Genomic DNA, 24,077 nt, shown 5'->3' with positions numbered 1-24,077 from the left:
GCCAGAAATGTGATTTTTATTTAAAAACTAATAAAAATATACCAAAAACTAACTAAATCATACTAAAAACTATCTAAAAACAATGCCAAAAAGCGTATAAATTATCCGCTCATCAAAATTCAATACAAAACATATAAACCGAGAGTAATTAAACCTCGAGTCATTTTCCCTAGGAATAAAAATGCAATGTTTCTCTTTTGGTTGTTAAGAGGGTAAAAAAGGGGTTTGTAATGAAATAACGAAAGATTAAAAGAAATAAGCAATGAAAGAACTAAGAGATAAGCGAAATTGTAACTAATGCAAGTAATCAAGGAAATGATATCAAAACTAGTGAAAATGCTATAAATGCATTAAAAGCCTTGACTTGGGCATGAGGATCCAAGGAATCCTCTCATCGCCATAACCACAACTATGATAATTATGATGAGTCAATCTTGCCTACTCAACCCCAACCATCGAGGAGTAAGTCAAGCAAGCATAATTGACCTTGATCCATAAGTCCTAACCAACTTACCAAACTAGTTGATAAAAGGCTAGCATCAATGGAAATAAGAGTCAACTAACTACCTAAGAATTACCACTAAATGTCGGACATTATGACTATAATATCCTAGGAACTCAAACCACAAGCCAAGAGGGGAAAATCTACTCAAAACATCGTGTTGGCATTTTCACAAACACCTTGTATGCATAAAAGTAAAGTATGAGAATTTTGTAAAGGAAAATGTAAAACTATGACCAACTATCAACAAAACCAAACATAAACAAGCAATCAAACATAAAGGAGGCAAGAAACATAAAATTCATTGATCAAAACTTCAACAAATACAAAATTGCAATATGAACAAAGTAACTTGAACAAAAAGGAAATGAAAGTAAAGACAATGTAATTGAAGATGAAATTGAGAGTACTTACAATTAAAGAATCAAAATCCAAAATAAAAGCTTGCTATAAAATGCTACAATGAAAATGGAAGTGAAAATTAAACCCTAAGAGAGCAATCTACTCTATACTACTCCTACCCCTAATTACTCTCTAAAACTATCTAAGTGAGACCCAATGAATTCCTTTTTTAAATGTGTTGAATCCCCCTTATATAGCACTCCAAATTCAGCTCCAAGCCTTCAAAATTTGGGCCAAAAGCCCTTAGAAAATGCATAGCATGCATTTCATTAACAAAATCACGTGCAGAGACCTGTGCAGACGCACAATTGTGTGCGTCTGCACACGCGGCTAAAAATTGTCCTGTGCGCACGAGTAGCTTGCGCACGCACACGTCGCTGTGTGTGCTTTCCTAGTTTTCTTCATGTTTTCTCCCTTGTACAAGCTTCCTTCCACTTCTACCCATCCATTTTTGCCTTCAAGGCCTGAAATCACTCACAAACTATATCATGGCATCGAATGACACAGAAGTGGGATTAAAAATTACTAATATAAGCATTGAAACACATGTTTTCACATTTAGAATCAAGTTAGGGATTAAACACAAAAGTATGCTATTTTGGTGCTTAAGTGTATGTTGATATGCTAGAATCCATTCAAATCAAGCCAAAATACATCGAAAAATATGGACTCATCAATCCGCCATGATGTCGTCACCTGAGTAGCTCACAGAGATTTCAGCACTCCCCATATATGAATATAAGATTTCCTCGTTGATTGATGAATGATGGTCACGGATTGATGGTGATAGTGAATTGGAGTGCTCTTCAAGCAAGCCCGATTCACTATTCACAAATGCTAGCCGGCGCCGAGCTTGCCTAATATGAGTTAAAGTTCTTTCTATTTCCGGATCAAAAGGGGGCCAAGCTCGGGTCTGGAAGCGACTGTGTCATTCAACTGATGGAAGCAATAGAAGCATGAAATTATGAAAAGCAAAACAAGAAAGGGCAAATAAACATAAACCAACCTAACAATTAACAACTACCAAGACTAGCTAGATAGAAACATTATCTACAAATTAGTACCAAGTAGCAAACAAGAACCAAATATTCACACTATTTACATATTCACAACAACCAAAATTATAGCACTCATTGCACTTAAAGTGAGTCCCCGGCAACGGCGCCAAATTTGATGTAGAGGATTTATTGTTGATCTAAAATTTCAAAACATAAAATTCCATCGTTGAAAGTATAGTCTAAATCAACAATTAATTCCCAAATCAAATATCAATCCAAAGGATATGTCACATTTCAAAACCTATTCAATTCTGGGAGTTCCAATTCCCGGGTCGTCTCCCAAGGACACTTGAGACCAATGAGTGTGCAATCTTGGTTGTCAGGATCATGGGGGTTGCAATAAAGAGATAAACATATAAAATAATAAAAGAACATACAAAATTGTAATAAATGAACTAATAAAGGAATCAATGAAGTAACTATGCAATATAGACAAGTAAAGTGTAAAAGGAACTAATGTAAATGTGTATGAAGAAATTAAAGCATAAAAGGTGTCTTGGCTTGGAGTGAGCTAAGGGTCCTTTCCTTGTTGGAACCACAACTATGAGAACTAGAATGGATCAATCTCACTTGATCAACCCTCACATCGGAGAGTAAGTTAAATGAGCATAAGTGTCCTTAACCCACAAATCCTAAATTGCTTACTAATTACCTTAGCAACAACATAGCGTTAGTGGGAACAAGAACAATTAACAATCCAAAATTGACACTAAATGTTAGACATTCCAACTCTAGGAACCCAATTGCTCACTTTCCCCAAGCCAAGAGATAGAAAACTAGCCCAAAATCATACTTGACATTTTGTCAAACACTTGGTGGGCACAAACCTTAAACATGGGAAAAATGAGAAAGAGCTTTAAACCAAAAGCAACAAATGATCTCAATCAACAATAAAAACTCAAGAAAGCATGTAACAATCATCAAACATCAAATTCATCAACAAGAAATAAAAATTGCAAAAGAGAAGTGAAATTGAACTATAACTTGAATTATAAGAAAGAGTAAGAACCCTAGTAGAGAAGATGATGAAAAACTTAAAAGAAAAACTATACTAAAAGCTATCTACTACGACTTCTAAGCTACACTAATGTTATGCTATGGTATGGTCTTCAATTTCCATTCCTTATGAGCTAAATGGCTTCAGAAATGGACCTCCAAACCACCAAATTCGCGAGTCAAGTGAGATTTTAATGAAAGCATGTGCGTCCACCTGTGCGGACGCACAGACGTGTGCGTCCACACACTCTACAAAAATTCTCGACCTGTGCGTACGCACAGGAGGTTGTGCGCAGGCACACTAAGTGATGCATGAATGGAACGTGCGACGCGCACGATGCGACTGACGCACACGCATGGCTTTGATCTGGTGGCTATGCATACGCACGTAGCTCTATGCACACGCACACTAGGCTAAGCTCTTCTCATTTGATTCTTCATGCTTCCTCTACTTTGAATGCTCTTCTTCCATTTTTTCCAAGCCATTCCTGCCGTATACCTCTGAAATCACTCACAAATAACATCAAGGCATCGAATGGAAGGTAAATGGAATAAAATTAATCAAATTAGGCACAAAAGAGCATTTTTTCATAATCAAGCATAAATTAGGAGGAAAGTTTAAATGCATGCTATTTAGTGGAATAAGTGCAAATTTATATGATGAAATCCGTTCAATTTCAACTAAAAATCATCATCAAATATGAAATCAAGTGGGTTGATGATAAAAAAGGCAAGAAATTAAATGGCAAGGAATTTTAATGACAAGAAAGTAAAGAAAACAACTAAAGATAACAAATACTAAAGACGCATTCATGGCAAGGATTGAGAATCAAGACTTTCTATTCTAGTCATTAATCATCACACAATAATTACCAAGAGATAATCCTATTTCGTTATCTCCAACATCGGGAGAAAATCAAATAAGGCTGGCTAATCACAATCCATAAGTCCTAATCAACTAACTAATTGAATTAGCAAAAGATTAGCGTCAACGAAAATAAGATTAACTAACAACTCTAGATCGCCAACATAAGTTGGGTATTAATGACTCAAGAGCACCTAATTTCTCTTTCCAAGCCAAGAATGCTCAAAATTCTACTCTAAACCTAAGCCAAGCATTTTATCAAACACTTGGTGTGCATAAAAGGAAAATCATATTAAATTGCAAGAAATATAAAATTCTACAACTACCCAATGCAAGAAATTGACAATAACAACTCAAACAAGCATCAAAGAAATATAAAACACCAAATTGTATTAAAATAAATCAAGATCTAACAAGATCGTAAATATAAAAGTGGCATAAAAAGGGAAATTAACAAGAAGACCTAGGAGAACATAGATGTAAGAACAAGAAATTGTAATGAAAACTAGATGAAAACAAAAATTAACCCTAAATCTAAGAGAAATAAACCTAATTGTACCCTAATTTTAGAGAGAGGAGGGATCTTCTCTCTCTAGAAAACTACCCTAAAACATGTTTCTACCCTACACTAATTGCTCCCCCTTGTTCCCTCTTGAATTCTGCATTTAGTAGCTTCAGAAATGAGTTGCATTTGGGCTTGGATGGCTTAGAAATCGCCCCTAGCGTGTTGCCTTTATTGAGGTCACGTGCTGCTTGTCATGCGTACGTGTTGATGTCCTGAAAACTGTCTCTCAATAATTTTCTACCAGCAAGTGCACCGGATTGTCGTCAAGTAAAAACTCACTGTAGAGTGAGGTCGAATCCCACAGGGATTGGTTGGTTGATCAATGTTAATTGGAGAATTGTTCTAGTTGAACAAGATCAGAATTGAATTGATATTGCAGAATGTAAATTGGCAGAAAACATAAATTGCAAGAAATTAAAGGAATAGAATTAAATCACAGAATAAAAAGAATAGAAACTTAAATTGCAAGTAATTAAAGGGCAGAAGCTTAAACTGCAAGAAAATAAATGGGAATGGGGAAATTGAGCATCAAATTAAAGACAGAATGTAAAAGAATGGGTAGATCAGAGATGGGAAAGCTCATTGGGGTCAGGAGATGTTATAATTCTCCGGATCAAATTCATTTTCATCTCTTCCTCAATCAATGCATTCATTGATCTCCTTGGCAATCTTAGGTGATTAGATTCCAATTACTTGGCAATCCAATCTCTCTAAGCATGAACAATTATCCAATTCCTTGATTTAAGTGTACATGGGAAGAGATGAGGTATGGTCATTGATTATACCACACATATTCGTAGATCAAAGTGTTGGTAGGATTACATGTCACGATATCATTCCAAACCCCAATCTAATCCAATGTGAGAAAGCATTTCTAGCATGATCTCCTCATTCCTCTTCCAAGGTTCAAAGGAGATCCAATTATGGATAGCTTATTTCCCAAGACAACTATCCACTGGGATGAAGAACGAAAGATTTCTAGCAAGATCAAGAGAAAAGATAGAAGAAGAAGCATAAAAACTAATATTGATCCATTGAATTACACAGAGCTTCCTAACTCAATGAAAGGGGTTTAGTTGTTCATAGCTCTCAAAATGGAAATTGAATATGAAAAATACATTGCAGAATTGAAAAGTTGCAGAAAGATGGAAATTGGGCAAAGTTCCAATACAGTATGTCAGCCCCCCTACTTAACTTAAATTCTAAGCTATTTATACACTTTCTTCCGTTGATCTTCAGTCTCTGAATTGGGCTCTTGGCCCTAATTGAAATGGGTTGAAGTTGCTCCAATTGGCTTCCCTTGCTGTTGAGAAGAGATCTGCTTGAATTGCAATGTTCTGATGCTCACGTTGGAGTCCACGTTTGAGGGCCAACGTTGAGTCAAACGTCCTTCAGAGAAATTGAGTTTTGGACATTTTGAGCAATGACTCAACGTTGGAGTACCAATGTTTTCTTGTCCACGCGTACGCGTGCGCATGGATGGTGTAAATTACCAGCTCACGCGTATGCGCTACCTATGCGTGTGCGCGTTTGGGGCCAAAATTCTCATCTACGCGTGCGTATCTCCTACGCGTGCAAGTGGATGCAAATTCCCAAACTTCAACTTTTAAAACGTTTTCGAAGATGATTCACTTGAAAACCGTCTCTCAACAAATTTCCTATCGTCAAGTGCACCGGATTGTCGTCAAGTAAAACTTCACTATAGAGTGAGATTGAATCCCACAAGGATTGGTAGATTGAGCAATGTTAATTGGAGAATTATGCTAGTTAAGAGAAATCGGAATTGAATTGAAAATTGCAGAAAGTAAAAATTGGCAGAAAACTTAAATTGTAAGAAATTAAATGACAGAAAATTAAATTGCTGAAAATAAAGAACAGGAACTTAAATTGCAGGAAATTAAAAGGGAATGGGGATTTAACTTAAAATTAAAGAAGCAGAATGTAAATAGAATGGGTAGATCTGAGATGGGGGAATCATTGGGTTTAGGAGATGTATAATTCTCTGGATCAAATTCATTTTCATCTCTTCCGCAATCAATGCATTCATTGATCTCCTTGGCAATCTTAATTGATCGTATCCCAATTCCTTGGCTCACCAATCTCTCTAAGCATGAACAATTGCCCAATTCCTTGATTTAAGTGCTCATGGGAAGAGATGAAGTTTGGTCACTAATTATACCACACAAATTCATAGATCAAAGTGTTGGTAAGATTACATGTCACTATATCCATCCAAACCCCAATCTAATCCAATGTGAGAAAGCATTTCTAGCATGATCTCCTCATTCCTCTTCCAAGGTTCTGAGGAGATCCAATTATGAATAGCTTCTTTCCCAAGATAACTATCCAATTTGATGAAGGACGAAATCTTTCTAACAAAATCATGAGAAAAGAAAGAAGAAGATCAATGAAAATTACTATTGATCCATTGAATTATACAGAGCTCCCTAACCCAATGAAAGGGGTTTAGTTGTTCATAACTCTCAAAATGGAAAATTACTATTGATCCCAAGTTTTGCCACCTTATGACTCTAGCTTTAATGCTTCTCTTCTAACGTTTGAGGCAACGTTGGTGGTCTAACTTGGTCACCAACGTTGCTTCTTCTTCATTTTTTTCAGGCTCCTTCTTCAACCTTCCTTCATGCTCTCTTTCACCTATCATTAACCATTACATGCATCAAAGCCTTGCTAAAGTCATGAGAATTCTTATCATTATTAGCATACAAGTAATCATAACATAAATCATCATGAAATTGCATCAAATTACTCATGGTTGAATGAATCTAGGCATACATGAATTTCTACCCAATTTGCATACTTATAGCTCAAGAAAATGCATAAAACCTATTAAAATCAAGGAAAAAGGATACTAAAACTGGCCTAAGATACCCTGGCATCACAACACCTGATGACAAGTCATCTTATACTAGCTTTTCAAGCATTTTTCACTTGTTTCATTAGGTTTTTTGCACTTTCTTGCATTATAAGTAAGTGATTTGGAGTGGATTTGCATGGTTATGTCAATTCAATCAACCATCATTCATTTGGCACAAAATCACATGGTTTAAGCTATAACTAGTTGGTTTTTGAATGATTTAGAAATTTTGTGAATTTGGTGATGCTTTGATTGGTTGTTTTAATTACTTGTAGGTGAAAAAATGATGAAAAAAAGGAAAAAGGAACCTTAGAGCATGCTTTGGACCTTAGGCCACGCTTTGAAAAGCGTGACCCAAGGCACAAAAGCATCACACATCAAACGGGGCAAGGACCAGCACTCACTAATTGAGCGCAGTGCTCTCTAATTGAGTGCTAAAGCACCAGCACCAACCAAGAAGCAACGGTGCTACGTTAGTGCACATAACGGAGCGCTCAAAGGGGTGCCAAATTCACAAGGCACCAGTGCTCAAACAAGGAGCGCTACGTTAACTTTGTTAACGTTTTCGTGGCCCAACCAAAAGAAAAGCAATGCGCGACATCAAGAAAGGAGGCAGCCAAGGTTCGAACCCATGAACCAAGAGAAGCACGCTATAAGGCTTGGCAAGGAAATTGGCCAAAATGGCTTCACCAAGATTTGAACCATGCACACAAGGGATGGAATGAGCGCTACTCTTCATGAGGAATGGCTTCAAAATGAACCCACCAAGGCTCGAAAGTGGGAGCCTCACTTACAAGCAAGGGCGCTACGTTGCATGAGTTCACTGAGCGCTAGTATGAACAAGGAAATGGGCCAAAAGGAGGCCACCATGGTTCGAAGGGGGAGTCCCACCCAAGGCTTGTAGTGCTATGTTAAAATAATTAACTGAGCGCTATGAAGGAAGGCTTGGTTCAAAGCCTGGGGTGAGAAAAGTGAGCGCTACGTTTGGTTATGTAACTGAGCGCTCCCCTGGAGGTGTCCCATGGTTCCAATTTTCACTCAAAAGTCAAGTTGGATTCAATTCTTTACCAATTTGAAAAGCTCACTCCAATTCCTAAAAACCAAGATTAGAAAGTGTATAAATAGGAGTTAGTTTGATTTGTGGAGCAGCTTCTATCAATTTTAGTTTTATCTTTTGCTCACTTTTACATTTTTTCCTTGGAGCTCACTTTTAGTCTTTAGCTTTGCTTTTCATTTTCTTCTGCAACTTCTGCTATCTGTTCTTGGAATTTGAATTGAGATTGAAGAGCTTTATTGATTCTATGTTTGAGAATCATCTTTTACCTCTCTTCTCAATTGTTCTAAGAATTAGATTTGAATTTAGTTTTCTGTTTTCATTTTCTTGATTCAGCATTTCTTACTTTCTGTTTTTGAATTTTGGATTGAGATTGAAGGAATTCTATTTGAATTCTTGATCTGAAATCCCTTTTTGTTCTTCTTCTGCATAATTCAGTGAAGTGAGAATTTGATCTGACGTTCATTTATTGCTTTCATCTTCCTTTCTTCTGCAAATTGTTTCCTGTTGGATCAAGGAAGGAATTGAGATCTAGATCTACTTTCTAGTTTCATTGATCCCTTGAGATCTTCAATTTCTCTTTTAGATTTCATAATTGAGCTAAGTTTACTTTCTGTTTTGTTCTTCAAGCAATTTTACCTTTCTGTTTAGACTTTATGCAACTCATTTCATCTTCTACTTCTCTGATTAATTTCTATTTGCATTCTCTTGTTGAAGTCTAAATCCCAGCACCCAAACCCCTTTTAATCTTCAAGCAATTTACATTTCTCAGCAATTTAGATTCAGTGATTTAATTTCCTTGCACTTTAAGCTTCAGTCATTTACATTTCTTGCAATCTAAGTTTCAATCATTTACATTACTTGCACTATAAGTTTTAGCTCTTTTACTTTCTTGCACTTTAAGTTTCATGCAATTTACTCTTCTTCACTATATTTTTCTGTCAATTTCCCCTGTCCCTTTTATTTCATGCAATTTAGCTTCTGTTAAATCAAAATCACTCAAATCATCAACTATTTGCTTAACTAAATTCATCACCTAACTAAAATTGCTCAATCTATCAATCCCTGTGGGATTGACCTCACTCATGTGAGTAATTACTACTTGATGCGACCCGGTACACTTGCCGGTGAGTTTTAGCATGGAATTTGATTTCCACCCATCAAGTTTTTGGCGCCGTTGCCGGGGATTGATCTAGATTGACAATGATTAAGTAAGGTGGTAGTCTAGATTAAGCACTTTTTCTTTGTTTTTGTTTATTTTCTTTGTTTTTAATAAGCACACTAACTATTTGAGACTTTGTCTCTACTAACTCTCACTGCACTCAAGCTACAGAGTGCTTTGTGTGTTTCTTGTTGTTGTGGTTGTATGATAGAAGCAAGGAGAGAGATCCCTACCTTTTGTGACCAAGATGAGAGAACTCTTAGAAAACTAAGAAGAGAAGCAGGAGGGAAGGGAATTGTTGGGGAAGAGAAATCAGAGGAAGAATACCAAGAAATGGAGGAAAATTCAACAAATCCAACAATGGGAGTGGCCAACAACAATGGTCAGCCCCAGAGGAGAGTTTTGGCTTCATATACGATTGCTAATCCAAGGCATTGTGGGAGTAGCATCCTTGCTCCAAATGTCAATGCAAACAACTTTGAATTGAAGCCTCAACTCATCACCTTAGTACAAAACAACTGCTCCTATGGAGGAAGTCTATTAGAAGATCCGAATCAGCATTTATCTACTTTCTTGAGGATCTGTGACACAGTGAAGTCTAATGGTGTGCATCCAGACATATACAAATTGTTGCTGTTCCCATTTTCATTAAGGGACAAGGCTGCTCAATGACTTGAAGCCTTCCCACAAGGAAGTATCACTAGCTGGGAGGATCTAGTGAATAAGTTCCTAGCCAAGTTCTACCCACCTCAAAGGATTATCAGATTGAAGACAGAGGTGCAAACCTTCACACAGATGGATGCAGAATCTCTCTATGAGGCATGGGAGAGATACAAGGCCCTGATTAGAAAATGTCCCCCTGAAATGTTCAATGGATGGGACATACTTCAGAACTTCTATGAAGGATTAACTCTGAAAGCTCAGGAAGCACTAGACCATTCAGCAGGAGGCTTATTGCAATTAATGAAAATAGCAGAGGAAGCCCAAAACCTTATTGATATGGTGGCAAACAATCAATACTTCTTTGCTCATCAAAGGCAACGCCAACCAGCTCAAAGAAAGGGAGTACTGGAATTGGAAGGTGTAGACACCATTCTAGCTCAACACAAGGTGATGCAGTAGCAAAGCCAGCAACAATTTGAGCAGATGGCCAAGAGGACTGATAGCTTACAAGTTGCATCAGTGAATGTCACCAATCAACCACCAACTGGATGGGGACAAAGTGAGGAAAATTGTGAAGATCAATAGCAAGAACAAGTGAACTACATGCATAACATAAGATCCGGCCAGAATGAATTTCATGGCGATACATACAACCCCTCTTGGAAGAACCATCCAAACCTAAGATGAGGAGATAACCACACTCAAAACCAGCAGTCCTGGCAGCAGAATTCAAACCAGAATAACTCAAGAAACACAAACGACCACAACCAGTAAAATACTAACCACAATCCATACAGAAAACCCCAAAATAACTACCCCAATTCTAGCTATTATCCACCCAATAACCCATCCACTAACCAAAACACCTGTCATCCACCATCTACACCCCACCACCAGCCACAAATACCATAAGATGCTCAAAGGATCTCAAACCTGGAGATACTGATAGAAAAGATGATGAAACAGCAGGAACTAACAAGCAAAAATCATGAAGCCTCAATGAGAAACTTAGAAAGGCGAATTGGGCAACTATCCAAGCAAGCAGTGATTGAAAGACCAACAAGCTCACTCCCAAGTGATACCATTCCGAACCCCAAAGAAGAATGCAAGGCTATTCAATTAAGGAGTGGAAGAATCTTGGTGGATGACAAAGAAGCGAACAAGAAGCCTATAGAGAGTGACAAGATCATTAGCAAGAAGGATAAAGCCAGCAACAATGAAGAAGACAAGCAAGAACAGGAGAAGCTTAAAGAAAAAGATGAGCAGCTACATGCTTCAAGAAAAGGGAAACAAGTCACGGAGGAGTCATCACAAGAACAGGAGAAGGCTGTGAAGGCTTACACACCTCCTCTGCCATATCCTCAAAGGCTACAAAAAGAACTCAAGAATCAACAATTTCCCAAGTTCCTTGAGGTTTTCAAGAAGCTGGAGATTAATATCCTACTTGCTGAGGCATTAGAGCAGATGCCTCTATATGCAAAGTTCTTGAAGGATCTTATCAACAAAAAGAGTAGCTGGCATGAGAAGAAAATAGTGCTTCTGACACAAGAATACGGTGCAGTGATCCGAAAAGGGCTCCCTCCAAAACTCCAAGACCCTGGGAGCTTCTTCTTACCTTGCACCATTGGTAATATGACCATAAAAAAAGCACTATGTGACTTAGGTGCAAGCATCAATCTAATTTCTTATTCTATGATGAGAAGGCTATGCATAGAGGAAGTAAAGCCCACACAAATGTCACTAGAGCTCGTGGAAAAATCATTGGTATTTCCCAGAGGAGTGATTAAAAATCTCCTTGTCCAAGTAGGGACATTCATATTCCCAGCAGACTTTGTAATCCTGGATCTAGGAGAATAAGGGAGTGACTCTATTATCTTGGGAAGACCCTTCTTGGCCATAGCAAGAGCCATTATAGATGTTGAATAAGGAGAGCTGACCCTAAGGGTACATGATGAAAGCATTACTCTGAATGTCTTTCCAGAAGCATAGCATAATGATGAAAAGGAAAAATGGATGGAGGTTGACAAAGAAGACTTGCAGTGGAAGAAAGAAATAAACAAGACACTCATTAATTCTCTTCCAGAGCAAGAGACAAGAAGCAAAGCAGGACAAAAGGAAAATGAGACTCTAAAGAATGATGAGAGAAAGCAAGAAGGAAGTGAGGTGTTAGCCACTAAGAAGACATATTCCAAAACATAACCCACTGTCAAAGGAGAAGAATCACCAAAAAATGGGAAGAAAAGCAAGAAAAAGGGTCCAAAAGGGTGGAAAAATAAAAAGATCCCAACTAAAGGATTTTCAAAGGGAGATAAAGTGTAGCTAATTTACCAGCAGTTGGGGACAAATCAACAATCTGATGATTACTACACTATCAACATGATACTCTCACTGGAGCATGTAGAGATTGAACATCAAGGCACTGGAAAGAAGCTTATTGTGAGAGGAGACAAACTGAGATATAACAATCATCAACCACCCTAATGAGGGTCCAATGTCAAGCTAGTGACAATAAAAGAGCGCTCCATGGGAGGCAACCCATGATTTACTATTCTTGTTTTGGTTTTAATTTCAATAATCAATGGTCTTTCTGGCATGAATTTGAGTTCTCATGAGTATATTTGATAATCGCATACATTGTCTTGAAGCATATGCTAGACTTCTAACTTTGGTGTGCCTGAAGGCACTCCAAAATAGCTTCTCAAGCTTTCTTAGGATATATGCTTACTCAGTTCGATGGAGTGTATAGCCAAACATTAAGTTTGGTGTTTACATATGCAGAGAATTTCAGAAAAATCATTTTTGTTCATAGGATCAAATTTATGAATAGATGGATCATACAATGCTTCATATTTTTTTTAGCTTATGGTATCATAGTAAGAAATAAAATGTTCTTTATAATGAATGTGCCAATTGTGGCAGATACTCATTGAGTTTTACATGGATCCCTTAACAGAGAACAATTTTGGTGTCCACCAAATCTCTGTTCAAAATCTAAGGAGCATGATTGGTCACTTAAATAAGGAACATGTAGAATTATCTTTCTTTGTTACTCATCACCACACCGCCGTACCAAAATTTATTCCAATGCTTACCATAGCTTTGACTTAATTTTGTAGGACAAAGAAGATTGAGAAGGAAATAAAGAAAGGGAGCAATCACGGTCATGACAAGGCAAAAATGAGAGTCTCATGTGCTTAGAGAAACGTGCTCTCTTGGGAAACAAAATCTGCATGCTTTGAACCCTTGGAGGCCGAGTCACATGCATTCAATGGGGGAGAAATCCTTGTCAACCTTCAACTATGCATGCAAGCCGTCCATGCTATGAGCTCCCCACAATATTTTGCTTAATCTTCACCCTTCATTTGCCTAACTGGAAAGCTTTCCTCACTTGTGGTTTTGTTCAAAGATTCATACTTTGACTATAAATAGGTGGTGACACTTCCTAGCTCACATATCCCTTGCCTCCTCATACAAGAATTCTTCACGTATAGGCCTTTGTTTCATCCACACCCTCATCCTAAACACGTTCCAGTAGCCTTCCTTACCCAATAGCAACGTCATGTTCCATTCCCTTCCATAACAAAACCATTCCTCAACCAAAGTTCATCCCTTCTTCTCCATTCTTTCTTAATTCATGGCTTCTTCAAGTTCTAGAAGAAGGAAAGGCAAGGAGCCAATGGTGGCTGAACCATCAACCTATGATACAAAGAGATTTAAGTCTCAGTTTTATGAATCAAGGTATCATAGGCTCATAGAATCAAAGCATGTCATTCCAGAAATGGGCTTTAGACTGAGGGGTGGAGAATATCCTGTCATGTGAAGAATTACCAAGGAAAGGAGGTGGGAACTTTGTGTGAACCCTTAACAGACATCAGTGCAGTTATGATAAGAGAATTCTACGCGAATGATGTGAAGGCAAGCCAGGACAGTCCTCCTTATAAGAGCTATGTCAGGGGTGTTGAGGTAGATTTTAGTCCACCATCAGTCATGAAGGCCCTACAGTTGAGAGTAATAACCTATGGAGAGCTTAGCTTTGAGGAAAGATTGCAGGGTGAGAATGATCCTGACGAGATATTACATGGGTTATGCTTTGAAGACAGAGACTGGGAAAGGGACTCAGAGGGAGTTCCAAGCCACTTGAACATAATAGATCTCATACTTGAGGCCAAGGGGTGGTATGAGATAGTGAGAAAGTCTATAATCCCTACTGGAAACACCTCATAAGTCATAGTCAAGCGAGCCATCCTGACATATTGCATCCTAAAGGGAGGAGAAATCAACCTCTAACAGCTCATAGCAGACAGCATTCAGGAGATGGCTGAGAATACAAATAAGTTAAGTAGGCTTGGTCACCCAAGCACTATTCTAAGGCTGTGTAACAGGGCAGGGATGCTCTTTGAAGATGAAGATACAGAGAAAGTAAAAGGAAGCAGGGGGATCACTAGGCGACTAATGGAAGGTGCCACTGATGATGACAACCAAGAGAAAAGAAGATTCCAAGGAAGAAGAAGAAGACCACAAGTGGAGGAAGAGCAAGCTCCTGGTGCAATAGACATGAACCAATTGCAAAGAGCCATTGAAGAAATGTCTCAACAACACATGAAAGCACAGGAGCAATATATGAGGCAACAAGAGCTATACTTGCAATAATAGGAGCAGTATCTGAAGGATATAGAGGAACGAGAGAGTTGGCAGCGATAAATGATGGAGCAACAAGAGAGCTGGCAGCAACAAATGATGGCTCAACAACAAAAACTTCAAGCAAAAGTTCTTGATGGGCAAAGGGAACAATCAGCAGACTTTCAAAAGTCACATGAGGGATTGTTTCTGAGGAAAGCCAAATATGGGGAATACACTCAAAATTTATATTAGTGGAAGAACATATATCATAGCATTGGAGAGAGTAGGCACGTAGATAGGATAGAGTATGATGAAGACACCCAAGCAAAGTTGGATTATTTGACCCACAGCATGCCAGCATTGAATCCACAGATCAAGCCATTTGAGTAATGCCAAGTGTTAGTGGACCATCAGAGAGCAAGAACTAAGAAGCATTAAGCACGTATGCAACATAGATTAGAGGAGGCTGGACTTTCAGGTTTGATAGATCCTATCTGGGATAGGAGGTGCCCTGTTGAAGAGCCCCAAGATTACACCAAGAAAAGGAAGAAGAAAGGAGGATCAAGCAAGGAGCATGACAATTAGAAGGTGGTGAAGTTTCTTTCATGTTTCTCAATTAGATAAGGAAGATGCATCCCTGAAACATGAGATGCCTCCAATTGCTTTATATTTTACACTTTCATATTCTGAGTAGTTTTCTTACAAGTGAATTGCATTATGTTTGTCATTCCTCATTAGCTTGAATTTCTTTTTGTTTCCCTACTGCATGAATAAAAGAAAAATGTTTGAAACAAAAGAGTGATTGTCTAATGTTGTAGAAATCAGAATGAGAATTCAGTGGTGGTATTTGTTTGATTTAATGGTTAGCTCAAATAACAAAAGCTACATAATAACATGTTCTTTGAAGTGTGAATTAGTTTGCTGCTATAAAGTCTGTTATCAATGAATATCCTTTGAAAATGAAGCAAAGTAAGAAATAAAAAGAAAGAGAAAAGCCAAAAATGGGCAAAGAAACAAGCAATAAGGCTAGACACCAATAGCCTGGACCCTAGGACATATGCCTGTGGTGTTTTTGTACTAGGATATGCTTGGACAAGTAGGTTCTGATGAGTATTTCAAAACTTGGCCACTTGGGTCAACTGATCTGGGATTGCCAACCGAAAGTCCACTATCAAGAGCAACCTAGCTACAAAGCATTTAGTGATCTAAAAAGATGCTGGGCATCAATGTTCCTAGGAAGAAATTGTGAGCCATGTATCTGTGGTAAAAAAGTGTTGAGCAAAATTGAGCCAAAAGGCTGCTGCAACACTTTCCATCAAGCTTTCATTAATAAATAAGCTTCCTTAGCAAAATAAAGAAAGAAAAAAGCTAGCAAGGGATAAATCAAAAGCAAGGCATTATAGCAGCAACTGTAGTGAACTTTTGAGGAAACATTTCTTATCTATCAACAAAGAATAATGGAGCTACATTTGTCTACATAAAACCCCATGAACTAAGTTCAATTATCTGCTAAATAAGGACATGTATACTTCTCTGTTTCATTTCATTTTCTCTTATGTTTAGTGCTTGCTTTGGGACAAACAAGGTTTAAGTTTGGTGTTGTGATGACAAGTCATCTTATGCTAGCTTTTCAAGCATTTTTCACTTGTTTCATTAGGTTTTATGCACTTTCTTGCATCATAAGTAAGTGATTTGGAGTGGATTTGCATGGTTATGTCAATTCAATCAACCATTATTCATTTGGCACAAAATCACATTGTTTAAGCTATAATTAGTTGGTTTTTGAATGATTTAGAAATTTTGTGAATTTGGTGATGCTTTGATTGGTTGTTTTAATTATTTGTAGCTGAAGAAATGATGAAAAATAGGAAAAAAGAATCGTAGAGCACGCTTTGGACCTTAGGCCACGCTTTGAAAAGCATGACCCAAGGCACAAAAGCGTCACACATCAAACGGGGCAAGGACTAGTGCTCACTAATTGAGCGCTAAATCACCAGCCCCAACAAGAAGCAACGGCGCTACGTTGGTTCACATAACGGAGCACTCAAAGGGGTGCCAAATTGACAAGGCACCAGCGCTCAAACAAGGAGCGCTACGTTAACTTTGTTAACATTTTCGTGGCCCAACCAAAAGAAAAGCAATGCGCGACATCAAGAAAGGAGGCAGCCAAGGTTCGAACCCATGAACCAAGAGAAGCACGCTACAAGGCTTGCCAAGGAAATTAGCCAAAACGGCTTCATCAAGATTTGAACCATGCACACAAGGCATGGAATGAGTGCTACTCTTCATGAGGAATGGCTTCAAAATGAACTCACCAAGGCTCGAAAGTGGGAGCATCACTTACAAGCAAGGGCGCTACGTTGCATGAGTTCACTGAGCGCTAGTATGAACAAGAAAATGGGCCAAAAGGAGGCCACCATGGTTCGAAGGGGGAGTCCCACCCAAGGCTTGTAGCGCTACGTTTAAATAATTAATTGAGAGCTATGAAGGAAGGCTTGGTTCGAAGCCTGGGGCGAGAAAAGTGATTGCTACGTTTGGTTATGTAACTGAGCGCTCCCCTGGAGGTGTCCCATGGTTCCAATTTTCACTCAAAAGCCAAGTTGGATTCAATTCTTCACTAATTTGAAAAGCTCACTCCAAATCCTAAAAACCAAGATTAGAAAGTGTATAAATAGGAGTTAGTTTGATTTGTGGAGCAGCTTCTGTCAATTTTAGTTTTATCTTTTTCTCACTTTTACATTTTTACCTTGGAGCTCAATTTTTGTCTTTAGCTTTGCTTTTCATTTTCTTCTGCAACTTCTGCTATCTGTTCTTGGAATTTGAATTGAGATTGAAGAGCTTCATTGATTCTAAGTTTGCGAATCATCTTTTATCTCTCTTCTTAATTGTTCTAAGAATTAGATTTGAATTTAGTTTTCTGTTTTCATTTTCTTGCTTCAGCATTTCTTACTTTTTATTTCTAAATTTTGGATTGAGATTGAAGGAATTCTGTTTCAATTCTTGATCTGAAATCCCTCTTTGTTCTTCTTTTGCATAATTCAGTGAAGTGAGAATTTGATCTGACGTTCATTTATTGCTTTCATCTTCCTTTCTTCTACAAATTGTTTCCTGTTAGATCAAAGAAGGAATTGAGATCTAGATCTACTTTCTAGTCTCATTGATCCCCTGAGATCTTCAATTTCTCTTTTAGTTTTCACAATTGAGCTAAGTTTACTTTCTGTTTTGTTCTTCAAGCAATTTTACCTTTCTGTTTAGACTTTCTGCAACTCATTTCATCTTCTACTTCTCTGATTAAAATCTATTTGCATTCTCTTGTTGAATTCTAAATCCCAGCAACCAAACCCCTTTTAATCTTCAAGCAATTTACATTTCTCAGCAATTTAGATTCAGTCATTTAGTTTCTTTGTACTTTAAGCTTCAGCCAATTACATTTCTTGCAATCTAAGTTTCAGTCATTTACATTACTTGCACTTTAAGTTTTAGCTCTTTTACTTTCTTGCACTTTAAGTTTCATGCAATTTACTCTTCTTCACTATATTTTTCTGTCAATTTCCCCTCTCCCTTTTATTTTCATGCCATTTAGCTTCTGTTAAATTAAAATCACTCAAATCATCAACTATTTGCTTAACTAAATTCATCACCTAACTAAAATTGCTCAATCCATCAATTCCTGTGGGATCGACCTCACTCATGTGAGTAATTGATGGGTGGAAATCGGATTCCAACACCTAAACTCACCGACAAGTGTACCGGGTCGCATAAAGTAGTAAATCTCACTTAGAGTAAGGTCGATCCTACAGGGATTGATGGATCAAGCAACTTTAGTGAGTGATTAGTCTGGTCAAGCTAACATTGAAGTGAAATTGAAGCAATAGAATGTAAATAGCAATGAATTTAAAGTTACAGAAAGTAAATGAGCAGAATCTTAAAGAGCAAAAAATGTAAATTGACAGAATCTTAAATGGAAAGAAAGGTAAATTGCATCGAATGTAAAGGGGGCTGGGTGCTGGAAAGAAAGGAGGTAATAGATCAATCAATCAGAACAATTTCATAAAATGTAAATGTGCAGGAAAGTAAATCAAGCTCAATGTGAATGTGAAATTACAGAAGAAGAGAATTTCTCAGAATTGTAGGAAGAGTAAATGAAGCTCAATGGAAAAGTTAAATTGCATAAGAACAGAATTGCAGATTTACAGAAAAAGTAAATTTGAATCTCAACAATTTCAAATGTAAACTTGTAGAAAGTAGTTTTGCAGGAAAGAATAGTGTAGCAGAAAATTTCAGAAATTGAAAATTTGCATAAGCCAACTTGAATTCAATTGTAACAAAAAATGAAAAATTGCAAAAAAGGGAAAAGAAAGCTAAGCTCTCTACCAGAGCCTTCTACCCTACTCCTAATGCTTTCTAGTAGAGCCAGCCTACTTTTGAAATGGAATTGATGCCTTTATATAGGCTTTACAAAATGAAAATGAAATTAAAATTGAAAATAAATTACAATTAAATGAAATTCCTAATCTAGCTTGTTCTTGTGCCTTTGAGTGATGATGTGGGCTTTGCTTACTTTGGATTTGAAGAGAGATGGGTCCGATTGGCCTTGGTTCAATTGGTTTGGAGGCATGGGTCAAGGTTGCTTGGTTCAAGTTAGTTTGGTGTGTGGGAACCTTCCAAGGGAGCGCTCGGTCATGTAAGGCAATGTAGCGCTCCTTGCCTTATCCCAGGCTCGTGCCCTTCGAACCAAGCCTTGTTCATAGCGCTACGTTAAGTAATGCAATGTAGCGCTCCTTGCCTTTGAGTGAAGCTTCCTCTTGTTCCCCATTTCGAACCTTGGTGCTTTCATTGCTTGATGTTGTGCTTTGGTTTTCTTTTTGTTGAGGCCCGAAAAAGTTAACAAAGTTAACGTAGCGCTCAATTTGAGAGCGCTACTTCCTTTGTTGCCCGTTACTCCTTGCTCTCTTGGCTGTAAACATAGCGCTCAGTGAGTGATTCCAACACAGCGCTATACTTGGAGTGAGGTTCCTTCTTCGAACCTTTGCTGGCGCATGTGTGGTTAATTTTTTGGCCTTAAAGATGCCTTTTACTTGTACTTCAATTTCATGCCAAATATAGATTGCTATATATCGTTGGAGAGCTCTGAACGTCAGCTTTCCAACGCAACTAGAAGCACATCAATTGGACATCTGTAGCTCAAGTTATGGGCCTTTGAAGGAGGCATGGTCATGCTATCACAAGGCTAAAAAAAACCGAAAAAGTTAATAATTGTAACGTAGCGCTCCCTTTCTTCCTTGGATGAGTGCTCCGTTACATCTTTAAACGTAGTGCCTTGCTTATTGAATGCTTGCTGCCCAACTTTCGTTCATTGCCTAGTGAACGCTAGTGTTCATTCAATTAGTTCATTGGCATTAACAATCAAGGATTTCATGCATGCTTTCATTGGATTTAGTTATTAATGCCAATGCATTATCGTTGAAGCAATTTGCTTCAATAATGTATTTCATTCATTCTCCCATTGGCTTTATTAATGCATGCATTTCATTCATTCATCATTAATAATTAAATGCATGCATGAGCATTAACGTAACTTGATTTGCCTAATGGGCATTAGTAATGAAACTTTTATGCATGCATGCTTTAATTATTAATAATGCATGTATGAGGCATCATTAAATGCCACGGATCCATGGTCATGGGCCACGCTTTTAAAAGCGTGGCCTAAGGCTCCAAAGCATGCTCAACTTCAAAGTGTGTCCAAAATCCTTCTTTTCTTCTTTTAAACTGATTTTGTGCTATTTTTCTTCTTTTTCAACTTATTTCTTACAAAATTTATAAAATCAAAAGATCAAGGAAATATACCCTTTAAGTACAAAAGAATACAATATCTAAGCACAAATAATCAATTTCTTGTATGAATAAGCATAGAAAAACATGACATGATGACATGTCATCAGTAATTACTACTTGATGCGACTCGGTACACTTGCCGGTGAGTTTTGGTGTGGAATCTGATTTCCACTCATCAACACCAAACTTAAATCTTGCTTGTCCCTAAGCAAGTACTGAATTATTAAGAAGAAAGAATGAAACATAAGGGGATGTTCATATCAGCAAAGCATTATTAGTAGCTCATGGGGTTTTATGCAGACAATGTAGTAGCTAACTTCTTATTGATCTTTAGCCATAGACTGTTTCCTTTAAGCATCCATTAACACACTGCTATGACCTCTTATTATTTACTCATCCTTGGTAATTGCTTTTCTTTATTTTCTTTTTCTGTAAACTTGTTTCTTACTTGTAGCTTAGTGTCATGTGTAGCAGTGCTTCTTTAGCTCATTTGTACTCAACACATATTCACTACAGACACTTGGCTCACAATTCTTCTTAAGACATTGATGCCCAGCATCTCTTTGGGTCACTAAATGCCTTGTAACTATGTTGCTCTTGATAATGGACTTTCGGTTGATAATCCCGAGTTAGTTAACCCAAGTTACCAAGTGTTAAAGCACTCCATAGAACCTAATCGTCCAAGCAGATCCTAGTACAGAGACACTACAGGCATATGTCCTAAGGTCCAAGCTATTGTGTCTAGCTTTATTCTTTGCTTTCTTCTGTTTTTGTTGCCACTTTTGGCTTTTCTTTTCTTTCTTTCTATTTGTTTTTCTTTTCTCTAAGGACTTTTATTTGCTAAGATTCATAGACAGCATGCTAATCTATACTAAAGGGGAACAATCTGTCCTTTTATTCATTATAAGTGAGCTACTACATAATCAAACATATATGCCATCACTTACTGTTATTTAACTTCTTGCTAAAAAGGAACTCTTCCACTTCTTGTTCAAACATTTCATTTATTGAGATTGAAAAGACTCGGGGGACAAAACAAATATTTAAACTGGTGAAAGTGAAAAACACACGCCTAGGCTAGCATACTTATTGCAAAGATTAAACACATAGAATGTAAGATGACTAAAACCATAATTGACTATTAACATGGGCACATTCAGACTTCCAACTTAGAGCCTTTCAAAACAGATGGAATTAAGTAACAATACAACCTCTTGGAGATAACTTTTAGTTGCTTCTTCTCTGTTATCACCATCTTTAGCTTTTGTGTCCTTTTTACTCCTAGCCAATAGTGTGTATTCCTTCCAAGAGATTGATTGAATTCCTGCAAGTTATTGGAAGTTGCTTGTTCTCCAAGCACTTGGGATTTATTAGCATGCATGTATGTTTGTAGGCTTTTGAACTTAAATTAGTGTGTGAACACCAAACTTAGTTTCTTGCCTTATGTAGCAAATCTCAAGTACTTTTATTTATGAAAGTAGACTATGAACCAGAAAGCACTATGAACTAGATATTGACTGAAAACTAGAAAACACACACTTTTTGAGTCATTTCTCTGATTGTTTGGAGCTATCAACTGATTATGCTGAGGGTGCAATGTATTTTCAATGAAATCTATAGTGGAACACCAAACTTAGAATTACACATTCACACTTAAAATTCTTTGATGTGCAACACCAAACTTAGCTCCTTGCAATGCAGAGATTCTACTCTTTTATTGAATTTAACTAAGGAAAAATAACTACCTCTAGTTGGGTTGCCTCCCAACAAGCGCTCTTTTATCGTCACTAGCTTGACGTTTTGTTTATTGCTAGGGTGGATTGTAATGTTTGAGGTCCTCTCCTCTCACAGTGAAGCTTTCTCCACTTGATTCCTTGATTATTTTTAAATGCTCCAGGGAAAGGACCTTTCTGATTGTGAACACTTGAAGTAACTGAGATGTAATGGTTGGAAGATGAGGTGGGATTTGTGGATGGTGGATTGATATCACCTTGTCTCCAGGGGAAAAACCTTCTGTAGGAACCTTCTTCTTTCTCCATCCCATTAGCAATTTCTTCACAACTCTTTTCTCTTCTTCCAATAGTGCTCTATTGATTCTTGTGTTAAGGAGGTCCTTGTTAGCTGCTCTTCCTGGTTCTTGTGGCTTCAGCTCTTCCTTGAATCCTCTTGGTTGCTTCATCTCTTGAGCTTCTTGTTTATCCATCAAGAAAAGCTCCTGATGCTTGCCTGGTGGTTCATTGCTGTTTTCCTCAGAGAGCTCTCACTGTATTCTTCCTTTGATTTTTTGCTCTCTTGCTCAAATTCATGCTCGAGCTTGAAGGCCTGAAAAGTGAGCTGCTCATCATGTATTCTCAGTATCAACTCTCCTTGTTCTACATCAATGAGTGCTCGACCAGTAGCTAGAAATGGTCTCCCCAGAATAATTGGATGGAGGTAACTTTCCTCCATGTCCAGAACAACAAAGTCTGTGGGGAGAAAGTAGTTTCCTACTTTCACCAACACATTTTCCACTATTCCTTCAGCCTGCTTCTGAGTTTTATCAGCCAATTGTATGATTACATTAGTGGATTTCACCTCATTGATTTGCAACTTCTTCATAAGAGATGGAGGCATCACATTTATGCTAGCTCCTAGATCACAAAATCCTCTGTCAACTTTTGTTTCTCCTATGGTACAGGGAATATGAAAGCTCCCTGGATCTTTTTTCTTCAAGAGTACGTCCTTCTGAATGAGAGCACTGCATTCCTTGTTCATCACCACTGTTTGGCCACCTTTAAGGTTGCTCTTCCTGGCTAGTAGCTCCTTCATCCACTTGGTGCAAGTAGGCATATGTTTGAGGATTTAGAGGTAGGGAATGTTGACACTGAGAGATGCAAACATGTCTAGGAATCTTGAATATGACCTTTCTTTTTCATTTCCCTTGAGTCTTTGAGGAAATGGTGCCTTTGGCACATAAGGTTTCAGAGTTTCCTTCCTTGTTGAGTCTTTTCTTCGTACAGATCCAGTTCCTTGTTCCTTTTTCTCCATATTGCTCTGGGGATTTCCTTGCCTGTGCTCTGTTGGTTTACTGGTATCTTCTTCTAGGATTTCTTTATTAGCAAGAGTAACTGCCTTACACTCTTCCCATCTCACCTTCTTCATTTCCCCTCTCAGATTTTTTTCAGTGTCACTTGAGAAACTATCAGTGGACTTCAGAATCTGCTGTGAAAGATGTCTCACTTGAGATTCAAAATTCTTAATAACCTCTCCTCGGCTTTTTATACTCCCACTTACTTCCTCCTTGAATTTCTTTATGTCTTCAACTTCTTTGCCAAGGTTTGCAAGCATAGCTTCTGTCCTGGCCATTCTGTCATTCTCATGTGGTGGTGGTTGGTTGAAGTTGGGGTGTTGAGAGTGGTTATAGTGACTTTGGTATAGTGGCTGTGAGTAGGTATTTTGTGTGGTCTGGTATGATTTTTGGTTGGAGTTTTGGTGGGT

This window comes from Arachis ipaensis, chromosome B10 (assembly GCF_059453495.1).
Source record: "Arachis ipaensis isolate K30076 ecotype BB chromosome B10, ASM5945349v1, whole genome shotgun sequence".
NCBI classification, from domain to species: Eukaryota; Viridiplantae; Streptophyta; class Magnoliopsida; order Fabales; family Fabaceae; genus Arachis; species Arachis ipaensis.
The sequence above is the reverse complement of the archived record's forward strand: the minus strand, read 5'-3'. Positions refer to the sequence as shown.